This window comes from Vigna angularis, chromosome 10 (assembly GCF_016808095.1).
Source record: "Vigna angularis cultivar LongXiaoDou No.4 chromosome 10, ASM1680809v1, whole genome shotgun sequence".
Classification (NCBI taxonomy): Eukaryota; Viridiplantae; Streptophyta; class Magnoliopsida; order Fabales; family Fabaceae; genus Vigna; species Vigna angularis.
In genome coordinates this window covers 16755253-16783168 of record NC_068979.1, presented here as the reverse complement: position 1 = coordinate 16783168, position 27916 = coordinate 16755253, and the positions used below count along the sequence as shown (strand labels likewise).

The 27916-nt window shown below is 37.1% G+C and overlaps 1 pseudogene; it reads right to left on the bottom strand.

Annotated features, from left to right (window-relative positions):
• LOC128194413 (uncharacterized) overlaps positions 1-27916 on the bottom strand; it is a 137125-nt pseudogene that overhangs the window by 71643 nt on the left and 37566 nt on the right.

The following is a 27916-nucleotide window of genomic DNA, read 5'->3' as shown; positions in this document are numbered from 1 at the left end:
CTTCAACTTTTAGGGTTCTATCTTTCATTCTTTTCATTATTTTCATCTAGTTTCACCATGTCTTTGGTGAACTAAACCTCCATTGTTGTTGGGAAAACGATGTAATCCTTTGAAACTCTCATGTATTGAATTGATTCTTGATTATAAATGCTTTACTTCATTAATTGTTAGGGTTTTTCCTCTATACTCTATGTTTGCTTTGTTTAACTCATTCATAGCATGATAATTGATTTTGTCGATATGGACACATACGGAGAAATCTAGAACTGGGGAAATTGTCCCAAAAGTAATATTACTTAGACATAGGGATAAGAGGGTTGGTTTCCTTTAAGCTTCTGTGCGAATGTAATGCATGACTAATTGCTAGGGAGACAAGACATTGTGAACTAGTAATTAGGATTAGGCTTTCTTCACCGAGACATCAGGTTTAAGGTAAATTACAAAGTGGCATTAACATTAATGAAGAAGATTAATTCATATATACATGAGAGTGGATAGGATAAGTCGGGAACCCCAATAGCATAATCGTTCCATATTTAATATCAACCACCTTTGCATCTTTCAATCCAATTGATCAACACTTGCATTCATGTTTATTTTCCGCAATATAAACACAATGATTTCGTTTACAAGTCTTATTTAATCAAGAAATCACATAACTGTTTACGCCATGAGTCTCTTGGGAAACGATACTTGGTCTTACCATTTATTATTACTTGATACGATTCGGTACACTTGCCGAAGTGTTAACACCTGCTTGCTCAAAACAAGATTATTACTCAACAATTGGAATTATTGACAAAAAAGCTTTCTCAACAATTGGAATTATTGCTTGAGAATCTCAATGAAGAAGTTAACTACATGGCAACCAGTTTCGCCCTAACAATTACAATCAAGGGTGGAAATCTCATCCGAGCATGGGACAAGGTCAATTTGGGCAATCTGGTGGACAATTCAGACCACCACAACATCAACAACAATAGTGGCAACAACAACCCTCTCTAGTTGACAGAACTACAAAACTTGAGGAGACTCTCCAACAGTTCATGCAGGCAACTCTCTCCAATCAGAAAAGCACTACAGCTGCTATTAGAAATCTGGAGATGTAGGTTGGTCAAATAGCCAAAAAATTGGAAGAGATACCTACCAAAAGTTTCAGGGCTAATACTGAAGTTAACCCTAAGGAAGAATGCAAGGTTATTGTGAGCATAAAAGATGAGAGGGAGAAAGAGAAAGAAGTAGAGAGAATAGAAAAAGTTGAGTTAAAAGAGAGAGAAGAAAAAGAAGAGAGAAAAATTGAAGTTGAGAGAAAAGAAAAAGAAAAGATTGTAAAAGAAGAGAAAAGAAAAAGAAGAGGTTGAGAGAAAAAAAGAAAAACTTGAGAAAAATCTTTCTCACCTTGAGGAGTGTTCCAAAAAAGAAAAAGAGATGCAATTAGGGTGCTTTGAAGAAATCTATAGAAAATTGGGGATTAAAATTCCTGTGACTGAAACATTGCAACAGATTCCTGAATATGCTAAGTTTTTTAAGAAACTCCTCAAAAGAAAGAAATATCTAGAGAAGGAAACAATTGAGGTACAAGGAGAGTGCAGTGTGATCTTATAGAATTCACTTCCTCCAAAGGTTAAATATCTAGGAAGTTTCACCATTCCTTGCACTGTTAGGAGCCATAAAATAGGGAAAGCCCTAATTGATTTAGGGTCTAGTATCAATTTGATGCCCCTATCTTTTCTTGAAAAGATTGGTGGTCTTGAAGTCAAGCCTGCAAGGATGACTCTGTTTATGGCGAATGGATCCACCAAAAGGCCCTATGGTGTGATGGAAGATGTGATGGTTCAAACTGACAACCTCAAATTCCTGGTAGACTTTGTAGTAATGGAGATGGAGAAAGATTTGGAGATCCCCATTATTCTTGGAAGGTCATTCATGAAAACGACTAAGGTGATCATCAATGTTGATGATGGAGTTATATCACTTAAGGACTAGGAGGAAGAGGTGATTTTCAATGTCTTCAATGTTGAGCAACAAATCCAAGTGAAGAAGACTAGTCTCAAAGCTGCATGTGGAGATGCACCAGAGATTAGTACTAAAGCTGCCAAGCCAGGAAAGAATGGTAAAAAGTGTTTTGTGTCACAGGTAAAGGAAGAAGAAAAAGACAACAAAGGAAAAAGTGTTCATCAAGACTCCTTGGAGAAACATGAATAACTTAGACCAGGCATCCGAATGAGATTCAACAAAAAGTTATGGGTTGTGAAAGAACTCAGAATTGATGGACTAATAGAGATTGAATCTCCAATTTCCAGGAGATTCAAAAAGGTGAACAAGAAGCTACTGAAGATCAGTTGGTGTGGAGAAGGAAAAGATGACACCAAGATAAAAAATGTGACATAAGCTTATTGGGTCAAGCTAGTGACGTTAAAGAAGCGCTTACTGGGAGGCAGCCTAGGGTTTTAAAAACTTTTATTTTGTTATTGTTTCTTTAGTTTGGATTTTTGTCATTTGAATTTTGTCTCTATTTCTTTTGTGTTTGCTTGATTCCAGTGTGCATAGTTTGTAATAACTGAATGTTTGAAGGGTAGAGAGAGATTAATTGTTTGAGTCGAGTGTTGTTGTGTGAGCTAGGGAAAAGAAACTTGAAAATTCTAAGTTGAATCTTAGAACCCATGGCCAGGAATACCCAAAACAAGCCAAAAAGAAAAAGGAAACAAATTTCGCTTGCCGCTCAAGCGCCCCCTGAGGGGCGACCGGGCGGCGCGATCTGCACATTTGGGTTTTTAAGTAAGGCTCAAGCGGGATTTCGGCCCAATTCATTTTTTTTATACCCTAGGGTTTCGCCCAAGCCCCCTTTCTTAGATTTCTTCTACTCTAGCCTCCCTAAACACTCCTCCTAAGTTCTCTCATCAGTTTCCCCCTCATTCTTCCACCAAGAACCTTAGTTCTCACCCATTTTCCACCATTCAACCATTCAAGTTTGGGGTTTTGAAGTGTGTGGCTGCTAGAAGTTCACATTTCTTCCATTTGTTTGAGCATTATCTACTAATCCTTTGTCTCCAACCAAGTAAGTCATGCCATCTAGTGTTTTAATCTCTCAAAAGTTTGATTTTTGATGAATGTTGATGAAAAAGCTTGATTTTTGATGATTGGTACTGTCTATGCATGATTTGCCACTGTTTGGACCGATTAAATTGTGCTAATTGTGGTTTGGACTGAGTAGAAATGGAATTGGAAAGTGAAAAATGCAGTCAAGCCACGCTTGACAGCACCGCTCGCCGTAGTGGTTGATTTCTTGTTTGTTCTGTTTCTTGGCTGTTCGGTTCTATGTAGGTTGCGCTGAGGGCTCTCTATTTTTCCCTCAGCCTGAATGAGAAGAGTTTGTTGATTTTTAGGGACTAATGCTTGATGATTTCTGTGTTTGTTTTGTGAATCTCTATGTGCAGGAATGGCCTCCTCATTAGGAAAAAGGATCAAAACTCTTGGTAGCAAGGACCAAGGAACCAAGAGGAAGGAGAAGGAGCAGTTCTACTGTAATAAGTTTAGAACTACAACTCATGAGAGATACTTCCCAACTGTGGAGGGAAGGAGAATGCTGATGGTGCGAAAGATGGCCAATATACCATCCTTGGCTCCTTAATTTGAAAGGGAGCTGAACAATAGAGACTGGGGCCACTTACTCACAGTGCTGACATCATTTTTGGGACAAGCCAATGCTTCCACCCATTTACTCACATAATCCACTGCCACCAATATGTATTCATTGTCTAAAGATGGTGGAAAAGGTCCTACAAAATCAATACTCGAACAATCAAAGACTTCAACCTCTAAAAGGCCTTGTAATGGCATCTCATGATGTTTTGAAATAGCCCCAGTTCTTTGACATTTATCACAATTTCTGGCATGGTTATGAGCATCTTTAAATAGTGTAGGCCAATAAAATCCTGACTGGAGAACTTTCGTTGTTGTTCTTTCTCCATTAAAATGTCCCCCATAGGGTGAATCGTGACAGTGCCATAGAAATCCTTCTACTTCTTCATTTGTCACACACCTCCTCAGAAGATTATCTTCTCCAATTTTGAACAAGTATCATCCCAAATAAACTGCTTGGCATCATGTAAAACTTTTTTTCTTTGTTGCCAATTGAGATCCTCTAGGATTACTTCTGCAACTTTGAATTTAACCATATCAGCAAACCATGGCCTTTGTTGAACATACAAGAATGTCTCATCTGAAAATGACTCCCAGATTTCTTTTTCCTTACTTGTAACCTCACTATTAACTAACCAAGATAGGTGATCAGCAATCAAATTCTCACACCTTTTTTATCACGGATTTCCACACCAAATTCTTGTAATAAAAGCACCCATCTAATCAAACGTGGCTTAGAATCTGACTTTGTCAATAAATACTTTATGGCTGCATGATCCGTGTAGATAATCACCTTAGACCCAATGAGATAAGGTCTAAATTTCTCCAAGGCATAAACTATAGCAAAAAACTCCTTCTCAGTAGTAGCATAGTTCAACTGGGCATCATTCAAAACTTTGCTAGCATAATAGATAGTGTGAAATACCTTCTCTTTTATTTGACCAGGCATAACTCCTATTGCATAATCACTAGCATCACACATTAATTCAGAATTTTGATTCCAATCTGGAGCTACAATCATTGGGGCGAAACCAATTTGCTTGTCAAGATGTCAAAAGCTTTTAAACATTCTTCATTCATCACAAAGGGTACATCTTTAACAAGAAAATTACTCAATGGTTTAGCAATTTTAGAGAAGTCTTTGATAAATCTTCTACAAAACCCAGCATGGCCTAAAAAACTTCTAATTCCCTTTATATTTGTTAGTGGTGGAAGTTTCTCAATGACCTCTACTTTGGCTTTATCTACTTCAATCCCCCTAGCAGAAATCTTGTGACTTAACACAATTCCTTCTGTTACCATAAAATGACATTTCTCCCAATTAAGCACAAGATTCGTTTGAACACATCTCTTGAGGACAATATCAAGATTAGCCAAACACCTTTGGAAAGAATCTCCAAACACCGAAAATCATCCATGAAGACTTTAATACACTTTTCTAAGAGATCCGAAAATATTGCCTGCATACACCTTTGAAATGTAGTTGGAGCATTACATAATCCAAATGGCATCTTTCTGTAAGTAAATACACCAAATGGATATGTGAATGACGTCTTCTCTTGATCTTTTGGATCTACCACAATTTGATTCACTACAAGAAATTGGCGTATTACCAAAGGGTATTTACAAACGGCTTCACGGCCTTCGGTAAAAGTGCATTACCGACGGTCAGATAGATGATTACCGAAGGTCCTTAGGCAGTCGGTAATTAAGTGGTGATTTTAAATACCGAGGGTCTTAGGCCGTTAGTATGTATGAGGGTGAATTAAAACCAAAACATCTGTTTTCCCTCTCCCATTTCGAGCTCGTCGACCAAACCCTATTTCCCTCTCCCTACGAATCCTCTCCTCAAGCGCATTGTGTCAGTGTGCTCACGATTGTTGTCAGGGCGTAACTGCGTCATCCTTCCTTCGGTCGTGTTAGTGAGGCGGGACACCGGTTGTCGTTGACGGTGTGAGGACGGTTGGTGACTATGGCGACTGCCGTGGAGTAGGGATGGTTGGTGACTGAGGTGTCCTCCTTCATTCGGTACGCTTGGAGCTTTTGTTGAGTGATTCTCCGGGAAGGGTGTTCGTGGACGGTGATTGGGGCATTTATTGCGGCTGCCGTGGAGTAGGGAGGGTGTTGCCGCTAGGATTGCATTAAGGTTAGTGTTCTGTTCATGTGAATTTTAGGTTTTGGGCTTGCTACATAATTGATTGATATTTGTTTTCCTGCTTCCAATTTTTTGCAATTCCTTGCAAGTCATTCTATATTGGATTGTGGTTGTGGCAGCAGGGGTCGTGCTTCGTGGATAGCGTGACGAGGGCATTGCGGTGGTGACGTGTTGTGGATGCTGCTTTAAGTGGTGGTCTACTTGGGCTGGGGCTGCCATTGCAGAGGGTGCTGTGGAGCTTTTTATCAGGTTTGCTAACTTCCACCGCTGTAGTTAACTGCATTTACAAGTTCCTCTTTTAGTGCTGTGGATGCTTCTACTTCTTGATGATTTGATATGAAACTGTACATCACTATGTCAAAACTATGTATTGAATTTTCTGGTTGTTTTATCTGAATCTATACATTACAACCAAGTAATCCAACCAATACTTATGATTCAATCGCTTGTTTGTTGCACAGTTTCTTAGTCTAATTTACAATTCCTTATTCAGAACTAAACTAGTACTAAGTGAACCAACAAATTAAGTTCCCAGACTTCATAACCAAATCAACATCAGCCTAGAGGTTTTATTCTCTTTAGGTTGAGTCCTCTTGTTCAATATAATATTATATTCATACAATGTACTCAATGCACAATACCCTTCTTTTTCTTACCTTTAAACCAATTAAGTGTGCCCTTCACCATGACCAGAAATAACTTTACAGTTACCTTTTATTTTCCCTCTCTCATTTACCATTTACACAATTTCATACTGGGCCACTTGGCCTCCACTTTCTCAGTTTCCCAAACATGGATCTTGACTCAAACACCATCATCGTGTTATGAGTGCAATGAAAGACTATAAAAATCAGCCTAAAATGTGACAGAAGTAGGAAAATTAGAAACGTGTTGATTTGATATATGTCTGATTCTAATAATTGGTGCCTTGTCTGACACCTTAGAATTTAGAAGGATACCAGTGCTCTTTTTAGTTGTCCTTGGCCTATATCTATGTGTCACCTATATAAAATTTTATCAACATTTATCATTCTATGGTTCTGAATTTATGTATGTTTTAGTTATAAGGATTTAACTTTATGTTCTGTTAATGGACCTAGAACATGATTCTGAAATAGAGCAATTGAATAGTGAGGGATAATTAAAGATCCTACCAAATGGGATATTTCTTGAACTTAAAACCCCACCCATTTCCTACTCCTGGAATGTTGTTTTTCGCTATGCAAAATTTCCCATCTTCCTATCTCATTATTAAATCCGAAAGAGAATAATACAGTCCACAACATTTGCCTTTTCTCACTCCTTTAAACTCATGACCAATTTATTATCACACTGCCATTGACCTTACTTCTACTTCTATTTCACTTAATTTATTCTTTCTCTTTTCTATTTCTCCATTCTATATCTTATTGTTATCCTTTCTTCATCTCTTATTTTCCCACACTCTGTCTCCCCTGGAAGTTCCCTCTATTAACACTAAGACTTCCGCTTCACCATTCACCTTTCACACCACAATACAACAACCACTCCTACTTTTCTTCAACACCAAACTTAACTACATTTTCCTTTGGTACCTCAAGTGTGCTCAAAATAATTGGCACTAACAAAAATGTCCACAAGTTGTACAATGTAGCTTACACAAGTGGATCACACTAGAATCAAACAATTAGGGTCAAATGTCTCTAACTATAGAATGTGCCAGAATAGGTGCACAATGTTTGAACATATAAGATACCTATCCAACAATGAAAGGAGTGTAAAAGGTAGTTGGAAAATTGTGTACTCAGTTCAGAAATTTCTACATATATACACATCATGAAATTGACAATAATGCAATAGTGAAGGTGGAAAATGTACAACAGACACCTGAAACAGTGACTAAACTATGTACACAAGTTCTATTTAGCTCAAAATAACCAAAAACTTCCTCAAAAAGTAATTCCTAATAGAACTTTAAACATGAAAATGTTAAGTTAAAACTTGAAACATTTTTTCAGCAGTAAGTATATTTTAATACCAGTAAATTATACATACACTTACCAATATATTTTTAATGTAACGTATATCAAGAAATACTAAAAATAGTGGGATCTGAAGTAAATATACATAATAGGAACTTAATTTTGACAGTTTAGTCAAAGGAAATTGATCTTCATCATTGGAATAATAGGAAATGATATTTTTTAAGTTGTCTTTTGTTTGTAACTTTTTAAGAGCAATATTATGATAAAATTTTGATCTAACATGAGACAAAGTTGGGTAAGTAGTTGTACCTGTCTTTAACACTTGTGATCTGAACATCAGAGCTATGTGAAGTAGTGAGGAAAACTAGTCATTGGAAACTAAATTTTATATATGCAGTTAGTGATCATGGTGAAAACTTCATCCTAAGAAATATTAAAACCTGTACTTCTGTGAGGTCTCTTAAACAGTCCACAATATAATTGTTGATTGTCTCAATCATTACTTAACCTTGATTTTCTGTATCTGGGTCAGCCCTATGTTGATGTTGGTTTTGCTTCTCTTCAAGTTGCAGTAGTAAAATACATAATCCAGATTGAGGTTTATATCATTTAGAATATATGTACCAGTCTTCTTATTAAACAAATTTATTCCTTCATTATTAGAAAATAAATAATGTTATAGATTGATGATCCTACAATGCAAATGTGGTTCATGAGTTTATTTAGGAAATTAATTTAAATGTGAGTGCAAACTTGTATGGTTGAGTTGATGGCAATTTGTAGTGTCAGTCCCATAAAAATGAACTTCTTCTTAGAATAGCTAAATGGCATTTCCTTTAACTCATGTTGAGCTTAACATCATTTCGTTTCACTTTGGTTTTATAAGCAAGTACATTATGATTCCAACAGGGTAATACCATATATGGTGGTCTTTCCCATGATTAGTCTTTTTAAATCTAAAAAAATAGATAAACTCAAGGTAAATGGCATCCATTTTTAACTCATCCCGAGGTTAATATGGATATATAAAGTATATTATGTGAGTTGTGGATTCTAAAACCAGTTGTACCATAACTTGGTACAATGCCTGTGAAATCAGGTTCCTCCACATAAGTGTAGTTATCAGTGGCTCAACTCTACCTACAGGTGGCATCTTCAATAGAACATTAGTAGGTTCCTCTATGGCTAGAGCCAAAGCTGTCCTTTTCCACTTCAGTGCCTTCTATTCCCTTGGAGAGTCCAATATGTACTTCTTTTAGAGCAGGTGCGTCATTTGTGGCATCACTTGTGATTGGCACCACCTTACCCTTCTGCTTTAAACATTGAACCATCAGAAGCTCGTCAAATGGAGATGATCTGGCCATGACCCTTATTTTGTCAATCTGATCCATTCTTTCCTCATGTACTGAGATTGTAAAGTATTTCAGAATCAAGAGTGTTATAAAATCAATAAAATGCTTTCCTTTTAAAAGAATTTAAAAAACCAAAGTGGTTACTAACTAAGATAATTGATTCTGTACTTTTTATTTGTCATTAATTATTTGAATTGTATGGCTGCAAAGCTGATGTTATTTTTAATTATTTAAAAGTGTTTATTACAAATGAAGTTTGATATTGATTGAATGGTTTAAAAGTGTTGCTGAAGGAGGGTGGTTTGGGTGGTGGAGGAAGCAGAGTCTGGATTATAGAAGGAGTAGCGATATGAAAAGGGTGAGTTTAGGGATGAGGAAGTGAGGGACAAAGGGAACAAAGGGTGTTAATTTATAGAGGATAAAACACATGATTGGTACATAAATATATATTCTAGATTACATACAAGTATGTTTAGATATCACTCTTGAACTTTATGTCCAATTGAATAGAAACAAAACAAAGCAATTTGGTAGGAAACTAATCTGGTTTAAGATAGAAGAAAACAAGGAAAAATGTGTATGGGGAGGATAGAGTGGGAATAAAAGTGGTTATAATGGGAGAGAAGAGGAGAGGAACAATAATGAGGGCTTTTAGTTTAGGGTCTGCAAAATGATTATGGGGTAGGCCGTCCCAAGATAATTAATGATAGTTTGGATGGGGTCCAAAACCACCATCAGCACCCTTCCTTACCCCCTCACCCCTATCATGAATTACTCTTGTTTTATTTATGCTTTGGTTGTTCTATTTTGAGGTCTCCATAATTTAGAGTTTCGTTTGTGTAATTTTCATGTGTTGGGAAGTGTTGGCAGTAATCATTGTTCTTGCCGTAATGATGAGAAATGATATGAGTGAGATGTCCAAAACCAAATCCAGCTGCCTTATCTCCTGTGTTAATTTGCATGCTTTGTTTTTATATGGTTGAGAGAGTGCTTTAACTTTTGATCAAAGTAAATGTGAAATGATTAAAAAGGTTCCAGAATAAAGGAGTCTTTAGAGGAACTTCCATTTCATGTGTTAGGGTGAGCTTTTAAAGGAGTTTGGATTGTGGCCAGAAAGGGAGGACGAGAGTCTACGGAGAAGACTTAACTAGGAAAGGAAAGCAAAGGCAAAGGTATGGGGACCTAAACTGAAATTGCATGATTGTAATTATGTCCTATTATTTTCATTCTTATTTCATGAATTTTATCTTGTTCTTAGATGTTGTGAATGTTGAGTTTGAATATTAAGTTATACTGATTGATGTTTTATGATATTGTAAACATTGAGGTTTGTCAAACTTTGTTGTGAATGGTTTGAAACTGATTGCCAAATATGTAAGAGGTTTGTTTTGGTACTTTAATTTGTGAATGATGAATTTGAAAAAATAAAGCATGTACAATGGCCTCTTCCATTGGTTGTAATATGTCAGAATTAGCCATGAGACATCTTACCATGTTTGTAAGATCATAGAATGTGTAGGTTTAGATTAGCCTTTTCAGTTTAGTAATGTCTTCTACGTCAATTAGCTTCTTGACTAGAATCAGAGCAATTGGCCTTCAACAACTGAAGTCAATTTTGTTCCAATTCCCAAGTGTCTTGTACATTAAAAAAAGTTTACAATGTTTCCAAATTGGTTGTTTGAATACAACACAAAAGAAGCTTTAGGTTCAGATGACTATTTAGCTTGTAGCTTTGGCTAACAAGACACACTCACCTGTCTAGCTATGCTAAATTTAAAGCAAGAAAGTTGCCAAGAGTAGAAAGAGAACCAAGGACTCTTCCAATTACTTGGACTTTTTAAAAGGCCTTTTACAACTTAAAATGAAACTAAAAGAAATCTAACCTATCACAAATCAGATTACTCAAAAACAAATTCAAAGAAAACAAAAGCTATGTTACTGCCCACTACTGCTACAGTTTAGTTTCTGCTCAAAATTCCCTGTGTAAAGCAAGATGCATGTGATCATATCAGCATGGTTTTGGTCCACCTAATCAAAGTTATTTCAATACTCAAAATGAATGTAAACAGTTTTGGCCTTTCAAATCAGAAAGGTTTGTTATCTGTTTAAAAACTGTCCACATAACACTCTCTCGTATTGCCAAAGATATGAGGCCAAGTTAGACACACAAAGGTCAAAAAAATGAGTGTTCTGTCTGCTGTTTGATGCACTAGATTATGCAAAATTGATTTTTCAGCACTTGAAATATAGTGCAGAATTCTCTCAGTTTCTCTCATTTCCCTATTTCTATCTTGTGTTTTGGTCTTATTCCCTCTTTCTTTTCTGTTTCTTTCTCTTGAAATCAGTTTCCTACATAAGTGATATCTAGATCCTAGTTTTCTTGTCACTAGACCAGAACCTGTATGTATGTAAACACAAGTACACAAAACAAAAAAGATCATGGTTACAATTAAAAGGTTATGTGATATATAACAGTAAAGTACAAACAACCTCTAATATACTTGGATGATTCAAAGTTTAAACTTATTTTGATGCTACTTCAAAACAGATTGAGAAACACTCTTTTGGTAACATTGAAGCTACTAGATTGAACCACAAAGTCTTCACAGTAATAAAAAATCACACATGAAGGTGCATCAAAGAAGATCATAAACTGCACCATAATTGGTTACTGGACAATAGAAAATTTTAGACTTGAAATTGACATCTTGGATGGCCAAAGATTGAATAGGCAATTAAGAAATTTGAGAAACGAAGTAGGCACTGAAATGTAACCTAGGAAATGCTCTAGATCATATTAATAAAGCAAATTAACATAAATCAAGTTGAATCAAACTCAATTCCAAACTTTTTTATCATTTGTGATAACTCTATATCAGTGTTTGTTTTGACACTCTTTGTTCTTAGGATAATAAATAGAGAGAGAGAGAGAGAAAGAAAGAAGGGTATTTGGAATTATAGGTGAAGGGGTTGGGGCCACAAGAGAGGAAGAAGTTGGCATAAAGGAAAAAGAGTGGGGTGTAAGAACTGAATGAGAATGTGGTACGGTGACACTAATTAAGGCCTAAACAAAACATTATGTTTGCTGTTATTACAACCAGAGTGATCACTGTTTTTTTGATATTTCTTAAGGTTTGGTCACTTAGCAAGCACCTTTCCACGTAAACAACAGTTTCGTGCCTTCTGGGCTTTAGGCACATCTTCTTCCTCCATGTGGGTTGCATGACATATATAATGCCATAGACCAGAACTAAAATTGAACATGGCCGAAAAGGGTCAAATCCAAATTGTTACTCAAAAACACCTTGCCACTTCCCAAATTTGACTCAAAATTGATGGTTTAGTATACTATTATGCACTTAGACCATTATATCACTAATTGAACTCTGCTAGCAAGTTTTAAACATCATTTTAGACTTGCTCAAACTGTCACACAACATAGAAAAGCTAGCATTCAAAATCTGACTTTGTTATGGAAACCTATGCAGAAAAATACTCCATCACACCACAAAAACTGAGTTTGTAAGATTCAATGGACTAGGTGATAACAGTTGAAAAACTGTTATTTTTATGCTTAAAATTGATACTAAAAGCAACCTTTAACACTTAGAAACTAGCTTGAAATCATGCTTTTGTTCATATTTTCAGAAATAAGAGAGCTGGACAGGTTTATGCTTGATTTCAGTGTTTTTGTGCAGGTTTTAAGGTGAATTTGGTGAAAGAAGTGAAGAAGGAGAGAGATGGAATCAGAAAAGACATCAAAAAGTGCAAAAGGAGGAGCCGCAACTACCACTCAACGGCAGTTTACCGCTGAGCGGCACTCAAGAGCTCACGGGGGATCTGCTGAGGGGCAAAACACTAGTAAAAAATTGGGTTTTTACAGCGCACATTATGCCACGGTTCACTAGAAACCGCAGCATAATGGTGCGCGGTGGCAGTTTTGTAAATAAATCGAAGGACTATGCCGCGGTTCAGAGAGGAACCGCGGCATATACGCCAGTCAACCATCCCCTTTGACGCCACGTCTGAAAAAAAAATTAAATAACAGCGTATATGCCGCGGTTCTCTGGAACACCGCGGCATATACCCCTGCCAATTTATTGCAGGGGCTGACTGAGTCATAGAATTTCAGAAGTTACAGGGGTATATGCCGCGGTCTCTGGGAAACCGCAGCATATACCGCAGTAACTTCTGAACTTCTCCGTCAGTCAAAGAATTTCAGAAGTTACAGGGGTATATGCCGCGGTTGCTCTGTGCAACCGCGGCATATACCCCCTGTCATCTACTGATATTCCCCAAAAGGCAGTTGGGGAGACAGTTGTATTCAGCAAGTTACAGAGGTATAGGCCGCGGTTCTCAGAGTAACCGCGACCTATTCTCCTACCTGAAATAAATTTAAAATGAATTTTAAATATTTAGAGGAATATACCGCGGTTGCCCGCCGAACCGCGGCATATAGTTTAAAAATAATTTCAAAAATGCCATTTAGGTTATTTTTTTAATGAGTATAGGCCGCGGTTCGTTGTGAAACCGCGGCATATAACCATCTTATACCGCAGTTAACTAGTGAACCGCGGTAGATTCCCCAGTCAGAGTTAAAAAATAAAACTTTGGAACAGTATCGTCTTGTTCGCGCAGAAGCTCGTTGGACTTTGCGTTTTCTTCTCCCGCCGAGCCCCTGTCATCTCAGTTCCCTCGTTTCTTCACCGTTTAAACTCAAAATTGTTCGGTCATTTCCCATTTTTGACGATAAGAAATAGTTTTAGCTGATCAAAATCGTTTGAAACGCTTGTCATTCCTCTCCGCTGCCATTCCCCTTTGTTGCACCAAGCTTTTTCGCCGCCCATGTTCCAGGTATTTATGCCCTTTTGCATTCTTAACATGATTTCTTCATTAGTTTTTGCATAATAACAATTGCTATAGTTTTGGTAATGTATGAAATTACTATAGTTTTGGTAATGTATGGTATAGTTTTTGCTAAAATTTTGGTAATGCATGAAATTGCTATAGTTTTGGTAATGTATGGTATAGTTTTTGCTATAGTTTTGGTAATGTGTGTTGTAGTTCTTGCATTATTTATAAACCTTAAAATATTATTCACTAAGTTTCAATGATATGTATGAAATTGCAAGTTTGATGTTTAGTAGCTTATCTTTTTATGTAATATTTAGGAATATGGATCGAAATTGGATTAATTTACCACGTATTAGTGTTGAGTACGAGAGAGGTGTAGACGAATTTATACAATTTGCGCAACGTAATGAGGGGAGAAGTGATGATGAAGTGAAGTTTAGATGTCCTTGTGTGAACTGTTTGAATGGGAGAAAGTTGAACGCAACTCAAATTAGAGAACATCTTATATGTGATGGTTTCCTAAGATGCTATACAACATGGATATGGCACGGCGAAGAAATGCATTTTCCCACTGACTCTCAAACTGTAAATGTTACTGATTCCACCATGGAAGAAGATCGACCGGATGAAGAAAAATTGGAGGACATGATCCGCGATGTTGGAGCAGAAAATTTTGCCAAAGCTCATGTGTATGAGACGATGTCGACTGATGCGGAAACACCTTTGTATGTCGGTTCAACTAAGTTCACACGTTTGTCAGCGGTGTTAAGGCTCATGAATTTGAAGGCGAGCAATGGATGGACTGATAAGAGTTTTACAGAACTGTTGACGTTGTTGAATGAAATGTTGCCAGATGGAAATACACTGCCCACTCGTAATTATGATGCGAAGAAAATTCTTTGTCCAATGGGTATGGAGTATAAAAGGATACATGCTTGTCCCAATGACTGCATTTTGTATAGGAAAGAGTTTGAATTTTTGACAAAGTGTCCAAAATGTGGCTTATCACGATACAAGTCAAAAAACAATAGTGAAGATAATGGTCAGATAGAAAAAAATGGATCTGCTTTGAAAGTAGTTTGGTACCTTCCAATAGTGCCCAGACTTAAGCGTTTGTTTGCGAATCCCAAAGATGCTAAAAACCTTAGATGGCATGCAGATGAGAGAAAAATTGACGGGCTGCTTCGTCATCCAGTTGATTCAAAGCAATGGAAAAATATTGATCGACAATTCCCCGAATTTGGTAAAGAGTGTAGAAATCTTAGGCTTGGTTTAGCCACTGATGGAATGAACCCATTTGGTAATCTGAGTACCAATCACAGTTGTTGGCCAGTTATATTGATAATTTACAACTTATCTCCTGCATTGTGCATGAAGAGGAAGTACATGATGTTGTCTATGATGATATCTGGTCCAAAGCAGCCTGGAAATGACATAGATGTTTATCTAAGCCCACTAGTTGAAGACTTGAAGGTTTTGTGGGTTGATGGGGTTGAAATATTTGATGCATTCGCTTCAGAGACTTTTATGATGCGTGCAATGTTATTTTGCACCATTAATGACTTTCCTGCTTATGGTAATTTGTCAGGATACAGTGTCAAGGGTCATAAAGCGTGTCCTATATGTGAAGAAAACACTGCAGCTCATCAATTGAAACATGGAAGAAAGACGGTGTATCTGCGTCATTGGAGATTTCTAAAACGTAATCATCCATATCGAAGGTTAAAAAAAGCATTCAATGGAGATCAAGAGAGGGACGAAGCACCAAATCCACTTACTGGCCTTCAAGTTCTTGAAAAAGTTAATAAAATACATCATGTATTTGGGAAAACATCCAAGAAGTCATCTGTAACGACCCCTTGGAAGAAGAAATCAATATTCTTTGATCTTCCATATTGGTCAAAGTTAGATGTTCGACATTGCATAGATGTGATGCATGTAGAAAGGAATGTGTGTGATAGCTTGATTGGTACATTACTCAACATTCAGGGAAAGACAAATGATGGAGTGAATGCTCGTTTGGATTTGGTTGACATGAATATCCGAGAAGAGTTGGCACCCAAGGAGATTGGTAAACGTACTTATTTGGCCCCTGCATGTTACACAATGTCTAGACAAGAGAAGATAAGTTTTTGTGTATGTTTAAAGAGTATCAAAGTACCACAAGGATACTCTTCAAATATGAAGAGTTTAGTCTCGATGCAGGACTTAAAGCTTGTTGGCATGAAGTCTCACGATTGTCACATCTTAATGCAACAGTTGTTACCGGTGGCTATTCGTGGAATTTTGCCCAAAAATGTTAGGCACACCATAAACAGGTTGTGTTCATTTTTCTCGTCAATATGTAGTAAAGCCATCGATCCTACAAAGTTAGATGAACTTCAAGGCGAGATTGTTATCATCTTGTGTCAACTAGAGATGTTTTTCCCTCCATCTTTTTTTGACATCATGGTACATTTACTTGTTCATTTGGTTAGAGAAATCAAGTTGTGCGGACCGGTATACTTAAGATGGATGTATCCTATTGAGCGTTATATGAAGATTTTGAAAGGGTACGTTAAAAATCCATATCGTCCTGAAGGTTCGATGATTGAAAGGTATATTGCTGAAGAAAGTATCGAGTTTTGTTCAGATTACATGACATCAACGAATCCAATAGGAGTTCCTCGCACAACATGGTTGAATAAATTTTCTACAAGTAAGAGCATCCGAGGTGTCAATGTGGTGACAAAAGATCGCGAAGAATTGTTGCAAGCGCATCTTTATATATTGAAAAACACAAATGAGGTGATCCCTTTTTTGGAAGAACACAAAGCCATTGTTAAGAATAAAAATCCAAGACAATCAGAGAAATGGCAATTGATGGAGCATAACAAAACATTTATGTCTTGGTTCAAATATGAAATTGACAAAGAGCCACATTCTTCTGAACCTTTATTGTGGCTTGCAAATGGTTTGGAGTTTGATGTCGTGTGTTGTACAGGTTATGAAGTCAATAATTGCACATTCTATACGAAGACTTTGGATGATAAAAGCACAGTACAAAAATAGTGGAGTCAGTTTAGAAGCTGAGTCACTTCAATTTTCCACATCAAAAGATCAATCTCCTGTACTTGGATCAATGAGATATTATGGTATAATAGAAGAGATATGGGAGGTTGATTACACCAAGTTTTTTGTTCCATTGTTCAAGTGTAAGTGGTTTGACAATAAGAGTGGTGTGAAAATAGATGACTCGGGTATGACACTGATTGATTTTCGCAAGGTGGGTTACCGAGACGAACCGCTTATCATGGTACATCAAGCATCTCAAGTTTTTTATGTCAAGGATCCTGCGTCTGACCATTGGTATGTTTCTCTTCAAGGCAAAAAACAAATTGAAGTTAACGAAGACAATCTGATTAATATTCATATTGCTGACAACCATTCATTTCAAACTACAACAAATTTAGATGACCAATCTCTAGTTGACGATGATGTACATGCAATTCGGTCAGATCATGATGAGGGAATATACATATGATGAATCCATATCTTTATGTATGAATTTTCAATTTCTGTATAAGTATTTTATTAATATAACATAAGTTTTCCTTTTATACATTTCCTATGATTACTATTACATGTTTTGTTAATTTATATGATATTACATAAGTCTTGAAATAATATTTAATGTTGTTATTTATTTTGACAGATATATGGCTGATCATCCACATTCTTCAGGGGATGAGGCTCCCCCAACCAGATCCACTAGAGGACCCACTAGGATGAAACAACTATTGATCAGGAAAAATAGTGGTGAAAGAACTCCGGTGAATGTGAATGTCACCACGGGTATGGCAACTGGCCCCCATGCAGATGACTTCCGATCATACCTTGGAGTGGTGGCACGTGATAAGATTAGCATTCTCATTCCATCTTTTGATCATGTGTCCGAGGTTGATCGGAACATTATTTGGAACGATATATTGGTAAGTTAGTTAATAGCATTTGAATTAAAATTTGTTTATATTGATAATTTTGTACTAATATAACTTTATTATGTTTTTTTCAGCTGACATTTGACATTCCAAATGTCACAACACTTAGAAATAAGTGTTTGTCAACTGTTGCAGAAAATTTCAGAAACTTTAAAAGCAAGTTGACATCAAGATACATCTTTGGACACCTTAAACATAAAAGTCCATGTAGTTCATGATACAAGAAGGTCTAACACCATAGGACCCATCACAAGAGGAATGGCCAAAAAGCTCCAAGATGAATATTCTCCCCAAGGTCAAGTACTATTTGCTATCTTTGGATGGAAAATTGGAGAACAAGAAGGTATTCCAAATCTGCCAAAACATGGAGAAGGGTAAAATAGACATTTCTATACAAGAAGGGGTGTGCTTATCCTTCTATGGGGCTGCATTAGTAATTGTTTTCTCCACATAAAACTCATTTGTCACGTGTTTTAGAAGCCACACATTTAGCACATGGGTTCAGATCTGAAACGTGTAAATTGCTTGCTTAAGCCTTGAGATTGATCTATAAAATCTCATAGGCAAAGCTTGTAGATTACTTTTGAATATATGGAATTTTACTCTGCTGATGCATTTTCCAGCACCTAAAACTCTGCCCAAAAGTCACTACAAATGAGCTTCCCTTCTCCATCTAGCTTCCTTCCAGTGGAAGGCCTCCTGAGCTAGTTATCCACCTTCCAAAAAGCTCCTCTACCATCACCTATGCCACTGCATTTTCATTCTTCATCTCTGCTGCCATCTCTGAATTCAACGTCTGCACTGCATTTCCATTCTTCATCCCTGCTGCCATCTCTGGATTCAACCTCCCGCTGCATTCAATCCTTTCTTCTAGCTGGAACAACTTCATCAAGTGGTATCAGAGCCTGGTTCTGCATCACGCTCCAGCTAAGTGTTCTTTCCATTCTATACTGTCATAAACACTTCCTTCGTGTTTTTCTTGAATCTGTGCACTGTTTCATTACTCTCTTCAATTCTAGTAGTTTTCATTTACATCGTTTCTTTGTTCCAGCTTTTACTTGATTTTTTTTCATCATTTTAATCGGTTCACTTCTTTGCTTTGAGTCTTTTAATTTGGAAATCTAATGCTGTCATGTCCAGTAATGTGTTTTGGTTTATTTTGTCACATTTCTGAGTTGAGACTGGTTTGGGGATAAATCTGTTGTGTTTGATTGGATTTTCAATAGAAGCACATCAGATGAGCAATGATTAAAGAGCTCAGTGTATCTTGAAATCCATCACAGTACGGTGCCAATTGATGCATATTCAAATCTGGTTGAAATCTGGTTTTTCATTTTCTGAAACTGCACTATATAGAAACATCATTCCTGGCTGTGTTGATGTAATGCAATTATAATGAGTGCATACCATTTGAACAGTGAATTGTCTAAGACAATAAATCTGGTTGCATCATTTTGTATAATCCAGAAATCACTTGATACAGCAGTTGGACCGATCTGCATTGTTTCTATTGAATGAGTTTTCTTTTGTTTCTGGTTTTCATGATTTTGAATCTGTCCAGATTAGAATTCATATTTGGACATCTTTTCAGTCATTCCTAGAGTCTTGTTCAAGTTTCATTTGTTGTCCTGGAGTCATAAAAGTTGTTTACAATTCAGTTTGAATCCTCTGCTGAAGTTTGGTTAGTTAATTGGTCAAATTTGGTGTTAAAAGGCAACTGAACTAGTAAAATTTTGATTTACAAGCATTTAGCCTCTGCTGGCAGTTTGCACAAGTCATATTTGGTAAAACAAATTTGCTCAAATCATAAAGTTACGAGTCCAAATTCGTTTGTGCAAAATGACCATTCAAACTACCAAATTTTAAGCATCTTTTTCTGGTATAGTTGTAGAATTTTTAATTTGAAAGCTTGTTGTGATTACTGCATCAAAGTTAGTTCAGAATTGGTAGCAAAAGCTTGGTTCAATTGAATTAAAAGAAGTGCACAATTCAAATCTTACCATAAACTGCACTGTAAAAAGCTGTGTGAACCAGTGCCAAGCAAAAATTTAAAACTCTGATGCACATTTTTTTTTCAGCCTTCTGCTAGGCATTTTGTCAAACACTTTGCCTAGTTTAAATTTGGTTTCGAATTGATCATAGCTGCAACTTATCTTTGTTTCTTGCTTTTTAAATCCACTCTAGATCCTTTCCTAAGTTCATTTTGAGTGCCACCATTCATTGGAAACCGATTAATTGATTGATTTAAGTTGTGCATTCTGGTTTAATAGTTTTCTGGCAGCAGCAGTGTTGATTTTCTGGCTTAATAATTGGTTATTGGTGGTTTGTATGAGCTCTTTGTTGGGTGCATAAGTATTTCAGGTGGTTCCATAACATTGGTAGCATCTTAGGCAGTGGATTGGAGCAAGGAAAGATCAACTTTGGAGTTGATTTTTGGTGCAGCAGTACCACGTTTTTCACTGGTCTGCATGAATTTTGGTTGCTGCAACAGCAGCATAGTTCACTCTACAGCTGAGAGATTTGCATGAATCAATCCTGATTCATTACTTGTTTGAGAGCAACCAAAGCTGCCACATTAAACTACCTAGTGTTCTTCCAAATTTTTGTTTTTGTTGTTTCCATTGTATTTTTTTTTTATTTTCTTTTTCATTCTTGTAAGTTGGCCATTTCAAGCAAGTGAAGTGGAAGAGCTCATAAGTGTTCTTCTCTCATTTGCTAACTTGACTAAAAGTCTCATCACTTTAAAATTGGTAGACGGTGAGTGTGTCTTAGATCCAAAGTCTAAGCCTCACCTAGGAGACATCACTTTAAGTGCTTTTCCCATTCTCGACTAAATAGTATATATTTTGTGCGAATAGGAAGCTCTCTTAGGGGTCCGAATTTAGAGTTTAGGTTGTGTCTTTTCTTTGCTTTGTGTTTTCTTTGTTGTCTTTAAGACTTAAGTGGATTTAAGAGTGATTTTGATCTAAGGACTCTAGTAAGTAGCAAAAAGCATATTTGGCAAGGATAAGGCTTGGTACTTAAGCATTCCTAGTGAATCACCTCCCTTACCTGGAATGTTGCTTTCAAGCGAAAATCTCTAGTCTTTACTTCAAGAATAACATTTAAGTCCATCATAATGTCTAGAAGGCATTCTCCTAGGATTAGTGATAGTGAAAAAGAACATTTTTCTCTTCAAACTTTAGTTAATGAATTCAAGGAAATAAGAAGAGAAATGAATGAAGAGAAAGCCAATCGAGAGCTTCAAAATGCTGTTATTCAAGATGAGTTAAGATTGATAAGGAAAAGTAAGTCTAGGGGAAGTCAGAGTGAAAACTCTCAAGAGGGAGGGATGTCTTTGAGTCTGGGTGATTATTACCCTCATCAGCCTTCTACTTCTAGGAGGCATAGGAGAAATTCTCATGCACCCCCACCCCCTAAAGAAGTCCATGTTGTGTTGCCTCACTTCCATGGGAAGGACAATGTAGAGGCTTATCTTGATTGGGAGATGAAGGTAGAACAATTGTTTGAATGCCACCAAGTGAGTGAAGAGAGGAAGGTCTCTCTAGCTACCCTAAGCTTTCAAGGGTATGCAATGTATTGGTGGACTGCCTTGGTCCAAGAGAGGCTTAGACATCATGCCCCTCCCATTCACTATTGGAATGATCTCAAGTCTGCCCTTAGGAGGAGACACATTCCCTCCTACTACAATAGAGAACTCATGGATAAACTCCAAAGGTTACAACAAAGGTCTATGACAGTTGAAGAATATAGACAAAAGATGGAGTTGTATATGATGAGGGCAGGCATAGTAGAAGGTCCAGAAATTACTTTAGCTAGATTTTTAAGTGGGCTCAATTTTGACATAAGAGATAGGGTTGAACTTCTACCTTATAGAGATTTGAATGATCTTGTTCAAATGTGTATAAAGATAGAACAACAAAACTTGAGAAAATCTTCTTCTAAAAGAGTTCAAGTTCAACCTACTTTTGAAAAGAAAATTTTTAAAGAAAAAGAGCCATTTAAACCTCTAGCCAAAATAGAAGAGAGACCCAAGAAAGAGACACCCTCACACACCAGAACAAGTGAAATCAAATGCTTCAAATGTCTAGCAAGGGGTCATGTAGCTACTCAATGTCCTACAAAAAGAAACATCATTTTGAAAGGCAAGGACATTTATAGTAGTGAAAGTGACACCCCAACTAGTACAAGTGAGAGTGAGGAAGAAGAAAGGGAAGAGGAAATATATGCTGATGATGGGCAACTTCTCATGGTGAGAAGAATACTTAGCAACCAACCAAGTCTTGATCACCTATCACAAAGAGAGAACATCTTTCACACAAGATGTAAAATTCAAGAAAATCATTGTTCTCTCATTGTTGATAGTGGATCTTGTTGCAATTGTTGTAGCACAAGGTTGGTTGAGAAGTTGAAGCTTGATATTATACCCCATCCAAAACCTTATAAACTTCATTGGCTAAATGAAGATGGGGATATAATAGTCAAGAATCAAGTGAAGTTGGCATTTTCCATTGGGAACTTCAAAGATAAAGTTTTGTGTGATATAGTTCCCATGGAAGCATGTCATGTGTTATTGGGGAGACCATGGCAATTTGATCATCAAACTATCCATCATGGTCTAACCAATACCATCACTATCCATCAAAAGGACAAGAAGTTTGTGCTTCATCCTTTGACTCCTACCCAAGTGGCTAAGGATCAAGCACAAATGAAGTCTTTAAGAAAGCAAGAACATGATCAAAAGAAAAAGTCAAAAAGAAAGGAGGGTATAGCAACAAGTGTGCCACCTAAGGTCACTCAACATGAAGTCCTTTTAAACAAAAAGACTTTAATCAATACACTTCAAGTTGAGCAACCTTCATATCTTCTTCTTTGTCAAGGGACACTTACATGCACATCTAGTGATTCAAAGACTTCAACTCCTTCTCCTTCCATTCAAAAACTTTTGAAAGAATTTGATGATCTATTCCCACAAGAAATTCCAAAAGGGCTTCCACCCATAAGAGGAATTGAACATCAAATTGATTTCATTCCAGAGGCAATTCTTCCTAATAGGCCAGCCTATAGGACAAACCCCCAAGAAACTAAGGAGATTGAGACACAAGTACAAGAGTTGCTAGATAAAGGCTTAGTTCAAAAGAGTCTAAGTCCATGTGTTGTACCAGTGTTGCTTGTACCAAAAAAAGATGGGAAGTGGCGCATATGTTGTGATTGTAGAGCTATCAACAACATCACAATCAAGTATAGACATCTCATTCCTAGGCTTGATGATATGTTGGATGAATTGCATGGAGCACAAATATTTTCAAAGGTAGATTTAAAAAGTGGCTATCACCAAATAAGAATTAAAGAAGGTGATGAATGGAAAACTGCCTTTAAGACCAAGTTTGGATTATATGAATGGCTAGTTATGCCTTTTGGTCTTACCAATGCTCCAAGCACATTCATGAGACTTATGAATCATGTCCTTAGGGATTGCATTGGGAAGTTTGTAGTTGTCTACTTTGATGACATCTTGGTATATAGTCAAAATTTACAAACTCATGAAAATCATTTAAGAGTTGTTTTAACAATTCTTAGAACACACAAATTGTTTGCAAACTTTGACAAGTGTACCTTTTGTGTTGATAGTGTCATATTTCTTGGATTTGTGGTCACCAAAAATGGGGTTCATGTGGACCCAGAAAAAATAAAGGCCATCCAAGATTGGCCTCCTCCAAAGAATGTAGGAGAAGTAAGGAGCTTCCATGGGTTGGCAAGCTTTTATAGAAGATTTGTTCCTAACTTCTCTAGTCTTGCTTCACCCCTCAATGAGTTGGTGAAAAAAGATGTTACATTCCATTGGGGGGATAAACAACAAAAGGCTTTTGAGCTACTCAAAGAGAAGCTCACACAAGCACCCATTCTAGCTTTGCCAAATTTTTCCAAAACTTTTGAGCTAGAATGTGATGCTTCAGGATTTGGCATAGGTGCCGTATTATTACAAGAAGGACACCCAATTGCATACTTTAGTGAAAAACTTCATGGTGCCTCTTGTAATTACCACACCTATGACAAGGAACTCTATGCACTTGTGAGGGCTCTTCAAACTTGGGAACATTACCTTGTTGCCAAGGAGTTTATCATTCATAGTGATCATGAATCACTTAAGTATTTGAAGAGTCAACACAAGTTACAAAAGAGGCATGCTAAGTGGTTGGAATTCATTGAACAATTCACTCATGTTATTAAATACAAGAAAGGAAAAACCAATGTGGTGGCTGATGCTTTGTCAAGAAAAATTAATCTATTAGCCACATTGGGAGCTCAAATTCTTGGATTTAATAACATTCTTGAATTATATTCACAAGATCTTGATTTTGCTCATATCTATGAGGAATGTCTCAATAAACCTCAAGGAGGATTCTATGTGAAAGAGGAGTATCTTTTTAAAGAAGGAAAAATTTGCATTCCTCAAGGTTCACATAGAAAACTCCTTGTTAAAGAGACACATGAGGGAGGATTAATGGGACATTTTGGGGTAGAAAAGACCCTTGGCATGTTGAAAGAAAAATTCTTTTGGCCTCACATGAGAAGGGATGTTCAAAGGCATTGCTTTAAGTGTATAACTTGTTTAGAAGCTAAATCTAAATCAATGCCTCATGGACTTTATACTCCTTTGAATGTTGCTTCCACCCCTTGGGAAGAAATAAGTATGGATTTTGTGTTAGGACTTCCCAAAACTTCTAGGGGTTTTGATTCTATCTTTGTGGTGGTAGATAGATTTAGCAAAATGGCTCATTTTATACCTTGCCACAAAGTAGATGATGCAAGCAACATTGCAAAGTTATTCTTTAGAGATGTGGTTAAACTTCATGGGTTACCTAAGGTAATAGTTTCGGATAGAGATACAAAATTTCTTAGTCACTTTTGGCGGACCTTATGGTCTAGATTAGGGACTAAGTTATCTTTTTCTACTACTTGTCATCCTCAAACAGATGGTCAAACTGAAGTAGTCAATAGATCTCTTTCCACTTTACTAAGGGTAGTTCTTAAAGGAAATCACAAATCTTGGGATGAGTACCTACCTCATGTTGAGTTTGCCTACAATAGAGTAGTTCATGGAACTACTAAATTATCTCCTTTTGAAGTTGTTTATGGTTTTAATCCTTTGACACCCATGGATTTAATACCCCTTCCAAATTCTATTGATTTTATTCATCAAGATGGGGTATCTAAGTCTAAATTTATCAAAGATTTACATCAAAGGGTTAAAATTCAAATTCAACAACAAAATGAGAAATATGCCAAGCAACATAATAAGGGCAAGAAAGAGTTAATCTTCAATGAAGGAGATTTAGTTTGGATTCATCTTAGAAAGGAAAGATTTCCTCAACTAAGAAAATCCAAACTCAATCCTAGAGGAGATGGACCTTTTAGAGTGATCAGGAGGATTAATAACAATGCATATCAACTTGATCTTCCTCCTGAATATGGTGTTCATGCTACCTTCAATGTATCTGATCTTAAACCTTTTGCAGGATTTGATAGTGAAGATGAAGATCTTTTGGATTTGAGGACAAATCCTTCTCAAGAGGGAGGAGATGATACAAGAAGGTCTAACACCATAGGACCCATCACAAGAGGAATGGCCAAAAAGCTCCAAGATGAATATTCTCCCCAAGGTCAAGTACTATTTGCTATCTTTGGATGGAAAATTGGAGAACAAGAAGGTATTCCAAATCTTCCAAAACATGGAGAAGGGTAAAATAGACATTTCTATACAAGAAGGGGTGTGCTTATCCTTCTATGGGGCTGCATTAGTAATTGTTTTCTCCACATAAAACTCATTTGTCACGTGTTTTAGAAGCCACACATTTAGCACATGGGTTCAGATCTGAAACGTGTAAATTGCTTGCTTAAGCCTTGAGATTGATCTATAAAATCTCATAGGCAAAGCTTGTAGATTACTTTTGAATATATGGAATTTTACTCTGCTGATGTATTTTCCAGCACCTAAAACTCTGCCCAAAAGTCACTACAAATGAGCTTCCCTTCTCCATCTAGCTTCCTTCCAGTGGAAGGCCTCCTGAGCTAGTTATCCACCTTCCAAAAAGCTCCTCTACCATCACCTATGCCACTGCATTTTCATTCTTCATCTCTGCTGCCATCTCTAAATTCAACGTCTGCACTGCATTTCCATTCTTCATCCCTGCTGCCATCTCTGGATTCAACCTCCCGCTGCATTCAATCCTTCCTTCTAGTTGGAACAACTTCATCATTTCATATAACTCCATTGATGAGGAGACTTGGCGGCTTTTTAAAGAGAGTCGGATGTCAGAGGAATGGCAGGTTAGTGTAGTTCATATTATTCAATTCCTCATTAACAAATATATATCATATGAACTAATTAATTAATGTGTATGTGACAGGCAATTAGAAGCAAAGCACAAGGAACAAGTGCTCACAACAAAAACCCCCACCTATTATCTCGTGGTGGGTATAGGAAGCTTGAGGAGAAAATCCTCAAGCAAAAGGCAGATGCTATACCACCATCTCAGGGTGGTAGCCCTCCTCAGCCTCCTTCTCCACCGTCTAGACATGAGAAATGGAAGTTGGCCCGTATGCGACCATCGGGCACCTACTCTTCCGACACTACATGAGAGATTTCTGAAAGAATTGTAAGTTATCACTATTCGTAAAATAATAAGTATTTTCATTATACATACTACATTAAACTATTTAAAGAATAATGGTGTTTTGTAATGTTACAGGACGCCTTGGTTGAGCAGAGCTCCCAAGGCCAATTCACTCCAGAGGGTCGCCAGGATATTCTTGCTGCTGCGATTGGACGACCTGAGCACCCTGGACGTGTACGTGCTGTAGGTCCTGGAGTAGGAATTAAAGATTATTTTGGGAGCTCTTCTCGTCAGCCTTCATATTCATACAGCGATACACAAAGGATGACAGAAGAGATCACAAAAAAGGTCCGAGAAGACCTTAGAGAGGAGATCAGGGCCGAGGTGAGGGCTGAATTCCACGTCATGTTCCAGCAGCAGTTTCAGAGCATGCGCCCGGTGCCGTCTCCTATAGAGGAACATGTTATCCCTCCCCCTCCCACAGGTAAACTTAATAAACATTTATGTGCAATTATTTCTATCTTTTGTATAATCTAACATTTACTCTGACAGGGAGAAGCGGGAAAGGAAGTTGTTCCGCATCAGCCATCCCAGAGGATGACATGGACGATGGTAGTCCATGTCTGCTATACATTTTAGAGGATACTGAGATGGTTCTGGTAGCTCGTGGAACAGAGTTTAGGTCAGCGACTGTATGTCATGGTATGCAACTATTAGAGGATGAGGTGAAGGTCTCAGTGGATGAAATGATCATACCAGATGCCTCGGTTCCTCTGTCCACGGAAGAGATTTTCACTGTGGAACAAGCATATAAGTCGTTTATCACTTGGCCTAAATTTTTGGTTAAACCAGTTTCTGACCCCTCGGTATGAAAATCTTCTTTACACTTCTCAATTTTAAAGGTTTTTGATGTCAAAACTTATCTTATCTTTTCATGTAACAACAGACGCAGGCACAAGAGAAGATTCCTCTATCTGAGGATGACGCTCTTTCTTCATTGCATCTACTTGCTGACATCCTTAATGATAAGCCTTTGGAGGTTGAGTATGATGCTAATGTATTTGGGACAGGCTCTGAGGTCCCAATATACCTTAATAGCCAAGATGTCCGTGAGCTTGCGTCGGGAACACAAGAGTTGAATATTTCAATTATTCAACTATGGACGATGTAAGTCTATGACCAATTATTTATATATAAAATTGATTTATATATCAAGTATCCTTATATCAAAGTTAATTTTTAATTTCAGGTATATGTCTAGGGTCAGTAACAAGTTGGGGCGTTCTGATGATTATGGATTCATTGATCCCCAATCAATTCATGAATCAAATGATTTTGAGCAGATCAACAT